Source organism: Lycium ferocissimum, chromosome 9 (genome assembly GCF_029784015.1).
Source record: "Lycium ferocissimum isolate CSIRO_LF1 chromosome 9, AGI_CSIRO_Lferr_CH_V1, whole genome shotgun sequence".
Classification (NCBI taxonomy): Eukaryota; Viridiplantae; Streptophyta; class Magnoliopsida; order Solanales; family Solanaceae; genus Lycium; species Lycium ferocissimum.
In genome coordinates, this window is record NC_081350.1 from 38,787,613 (window position 1) to 38,793,251 (window position 5,639).

A 5,639-nucleotide genomic window follows, 5' to 3' on the forward strand; every position below is an offset into this window, starting at 1 on the left:
AGCATTCCACAATATCACTTGGAAGTTGGATTTTATGCTTTTCTTTCTTGTAATCTTCAATGAAGCTTCCTTAATAGGAGATTAAAAATAATAATTCCAAGTTAATTTCAGATGAATTTGAAACCCATCTTTCTCTTTTTAACTCTTATTGTTTCAAATCAGTCGTTTTACCTTACATACTTTTAATACTCCATAGTCCTTAATTGGATCATACCAATTTATACTAGGGGTGTCTTTGGTATAAAATATACATATTTTTTTTTTCAAGTTTTGCCATTTTGGTTAGTAAAATACTTTGAAAACATTTTCTTTAGGAAAATAAGTTTCTTAAAAATCAAGAAACTGATTTCTCGACAAAAGTAGGGAAAACAAGATCTATAATTGGCCTTCCATGATGATTGTCTCCTCGACACCCAACTTAAACCCTACCCTCTACCCTCACCCCAACACCCCCACCCTACACCGGCACCCCATCCACTCCTACCCTCATAGTGTTTGCCTAGATTATATATTTATGCTCTTGGGATATTGTTTTTGCGTATTTACCAAACACCAGAAAATAAGTAAAAAGACCGCTTATTTTCATGGAAACATTTTGGTGTAGATATTTTTCTTCGTACCAAACACATCCTAGGTTAAACTAATATTAGCTAACTTAGAAACCATGTTTAACAACATACAAACTCATCGAGCACAAGGAAGATGCTATAATTTTCATTCACTAAGTTGAAAAAACTTTCCCGTGGCATTTGGAAGTGGCAAAAATAGATTTTTTTTTTCTTATCTGCAAAAAGTTGAAAAATCGAAGTAATTATCTGTCCTATGATTGACATTAATTAATGCAAAAGGACTAGAGTTAAGGATAATCTCAAGGCATATGCCAGCATTAAACCAAAGTTTTGTGCTCTTGTTCAATAGAGGTGTGGTAGCTGAGCTCGGAAGGGCCTTATATGTATTTGGAACCTTGTACAAAAGTAGATTTGGTTCGTCATTTGCCTAATCATGACACATGTATTTTTTGTTTGATAAGTGGATTGATAATTTTTTTCTTTCTGGCTACTAGGAAATTATTGATAAGTGGATTGATATTTTACTAGTACATAAACGTAAGTTTTTTATGTAACTTAATCATAGAAATTTTAGAGTAATAATTTGTCTGAGATATCAAAACAAATTAGTAAAAAGAGTGAATGTGCCCCCTCAATCACGAATAGGATTAATAGATCCCTCCACCGTTTAATTAGAGGTCTCGTGTTGAGCCATAGAAATTGAAAAAGCACGAGAGGAAGTGCTTCCTTCTTTAACGAGCTTTACGCGGTGCAAATTCAAATTAGTTGGGACCCAAAATACGTACCCAATACCGGATGAAAAACAACCAAAAAAAAGTCCTTATCATTTTATGTGATGTTTTCTGGATATTTTATAAACTTTCTTACATTCATTGTAAGTTAGAACCCTTTTCTTCTTCCTTTTTCCTTTTTTGCACCCCCCCCCCACCCTCCCCGGCCCCCCAAAATGTTACATCTAAAAACTTCTTGATAACATTTTCTAGATTTCTTACAAGTTTATTTCGTTCTTTCTAGATTATGTTTAGTGTTCTTACTGGTTTATAGTAGCTCTTTTTGCAATTTAAATTAAAACATATATAGAAAGTTCAAATCCATAGAAAATTTAATAAAAACGATTGAAAAAGTTTTAAACAAATTATACAATATATAATACATTCTGTTTCACCAGGTTTGGGTAAAAAACTTAGTTAAACAATTGTCAACATCTAGTCAACCATGTGCTGCTACTGTTAATCACCAACAACAGCACAACCAACCTTCGTATTTTATTATTAATTAATAAATATAATTAAGGAGCAAATAACAATTGGCACTAGCCATTAAATTAACAAAGAAAATGCTCGAAATAGTAAGTTGTAGACCATAGCTTTAAGCAGCAGCAAGTAGGGAGATCTTTAAGCAACTTGCTATAGTTGGCAAAAGCCAAACTAAACAATCAATTTATTAATTTATTTATTTCAGATTTTTATATTTTATAGTATGTGCAAAAGCATGATAATTGAAGCTTCGGCTTAAACAAATTAGCAGTACTAGCTTAGCTAGCTACTAGCAAGTTGTGAAAATTTTATTGGAGATGATGATGAAAGGCATGACGTATAAACCATGTACTAATGTTTGATTCACTGGCCAGACAAAGAAAAAGAAAAACTGGTCCTTTGTTGCTAAATTAACTTTGAGCTTAACTTTTCTACAGTTATTAAGGTGTATAGTTTTATTTTCCACCATTCTAATAAAGTAATCTACAATAGTAGTTATTGTATATAGTAATTCTGATTTGACACCAAAGAAAATTTCACACAAACATATTATAACATGTTAAATACACTGCCAATATATATAAGCTGAGTTATTTTTTGTTAGCACAAATTAAGCTTGTGTCATCTCCCATGAAAACAAATAATTGAAACGTTTCATGCAAAATATAGCAAGAATTCTCTCTCTTATTTTTTATTTATCATTCCTAAAGTTAATATTAACTTAAATAGATATTTAATGGCTATTAACTATTGAGGAGCTAATCTCATGTGACCTCTGCTATTTGAATGGAAGAAAATGACGATAGGATTTCATGTATTATATTTGCCGATCTACTATGTTATTTTTTAATCCATTTCTTGTAAAAAAAAAAAAGTCATATAATTAAAAGAACATTTGTATTGTACTAAAAAAAATCAATATACATCTTATCCTATAATGCTACAAGCTAGAGTTTATTGAAACTTGGGTATCAATATTTTTCTTAATTTCAAAGAGAATTACATAATAATCTTGTTCTCTTTTGGTTTTGGCTAAATGTTCTTCTTTAGAGTGAAACCACTAAAAGAGCTACCAGCTATAAATGTTTGTTATTTTCGGGCAATTTGCACAATTGTCCTTATTCAGGGGTGGTCTTTAATTTTGTCCCTTAAATAGGTGGTCTTTAATTTTTCTTTATTCCCAAAATTGGCAGTTCAGTTGGCTTCACATTCATTTAAATTTTAAAAAAATGAAAATCGCAAGATAGAGTTTTGCATTAACACAATTTTTTTCTTCTTTACGATTGGAATTTTGCGAAAATTCTAACAGCTTTTGTCCGAATAAGTACAATTTTACTACGAAACTCTGCCCAGTAGAGATTTTTTTTTTTGGTAGTAGGGTTTCGACCATATAAGTGGTATTAGGCGAAGGACCAAAAGTAAAGACCAGCAATTTGAGGGATCAGTGCCTTTGAAGGATAATCTGCACAAAAAATGGTTATTTTCTCATTATGTGGATCAGTCCGGTAAAAATAGGAGATATTGTGATCCATAATGAATGATCATTCTAGTTGGAATATTATTCAGATAAAAAGGAAAATGGAGAAGTTATTGCATTCTTATGTTTGTCCACAGAACTTGAAATCAGGGAAACCAAAAGCAAATATGGAGATTGTTATAATATATTTAATAAAACGTATATATGCCACGTCAAACATATAAGAGTATGAGAAGATTTTAAGTTGAATGCTCAGATTTTTTCTTCAAATATTCACTTCATTTTTTCTCCATATTATACTATAAGACTGAAAGGGACTTATTCCTATAAAACTGGCTAAGAATTTGATTTGTGACATGTCTCTTATGGATCCTCCAACTATGTCACTCCATTACGATATACAACATACATTAAATTAGTTTTACTTGGTATCCTATAATAGCGAACTTTCATTCATTCCCAGTAGACGCGCAACCTTACTAATCTATGCGAAAAATTGGAAATCTTTAGACACCAATAAGTTATTATTTAGTGATTGTGGTCCCAGCTTTGTGGGTATAACTCATATCGGTTGAATCGATTTCTCATTTGTCAATGATTTGGAATTGCCCGTATTCCATCGATAATGGGATTCTTGACTTGAGAAAAAGCTTATGTGATAATCGATCATTTCCAAAATATAATATTAATGTTCTTTCTGGAAACGTCTTCTCTTATCACCAGGCTAAAAACCTTCTTAATTTTTTTTTTTTTTTTTGGTAGTTTAATCGTCGATATTCCAAATTCGGTTTTGGTCCATTATCAGGAACCGATTCTTTATCTTGGTAATTCTTCTTCATATCTCCTATTCAAGGGCAAATCTCCCAAAATATCTGCTATCATTTCCTTCCAAATGAAGAAGTGACCTTGTAAGAAATAAATACCTAGGTGTCTGGAAAAATTTAGTTAGTTGTTTAGAGAGAAAATTGATTAAATTTCTAATCATAGTCAAAGACCATGTTAGAATCGACCATGCGGTAGGAGAAATCAGAGCCATCAATTTCATTCATATTCTCAACACTCAAATTGATGAGTTGTGTTCTTTACTCCTAATGCCTGCCATTAGAGGCTCTGCCAAAACAACCTACAAATGTAGATGAGACTGATTAGGGCTTTAAGGGCTAATTAGGGTTTTACACTTGTGCGGTACTAGGTGAATGAATGAATCCCCGCCTTACCGAGCTATAATGAAGTGGTTCAAATATTTAGTTGAGGTCAGATATACCCATATTGTAATAAGATTGGTCCAACTATGATTGTATTTGCTAACTTTGATGAAAGTTTTTCAATACAAAGGTCATTTAATAATAATAATAATAATAATAAAGACATTCAATTTGTCCTTGAATTATGCTTAATGGTCCATATTTGCCCTTAAACTTTGAAAAAGTGGTCATTGTCTGGATGACAACAAGATCATCGATGACTCTTCGGGCTCCAACGTCAAGGTCTCTGTTCGTCAAACTCAAATTTAATCACCCTTTAATCGCAAATCGGCTCAAATAGAATTCAACTAATGATGAATTACACAAACAAGTTGAGTTTACACCTTTAATGGAACTTCATTGTCAATATTTCATCACAAATCCTTCTTAGATCATCAACCGATGTCGAGCTTCACAACAAGTTATTAACCTCCTAATGCTAAAACAAACTTAGGTATACGGTATTTAGCTTCTATTTTATTGCAACAGTATTGTGACATTGAAGGTGGGATTATAGTGTTTGAGCATTGATGGTGTTATGACTGAGATAAGATGAAGATAAAGGTAAGTGATAAAGATAAAGGTGTGAGAGAGACCGAATGAGGTGATTTGTGTGAAATTTTGTGTATTTTTTACGTGCGTGTAGTCGGGGCAAAATGGTGGTGGAGTTACAATGCCCATCAGGTGGTGTTTTTACAGTGGACCGAATCAATTTTTATGGTGGTAATTGAATTAAAAAGATAATGAATAATGATTGATAAAAAAGAAATATGCACAATTTGCAAACTTAAGGGCATTTCTGGACCATTTTATATAGTTTCAGGGCAGATTTAATTGTTTTTCCTTGCTAAAAACCTCATGTGTCGAGAAGTTTTTCGTTTTTGGTGAATTAGGGCATTCCAATAAGAATACCGATAATTTATCATCAAACTAGGAAATAAATATAAACACCGAGAATGGGAACAACATTTGATTTTGCAACTCAGTTACACAAAAAATGCAAACTTTAGATTATGAAGCTTGTAATGCAACAGGCAAATTTTAGATTCAAAGTGTGGATAAAATGGTGAAAACTTCACAAACTATACGAGCT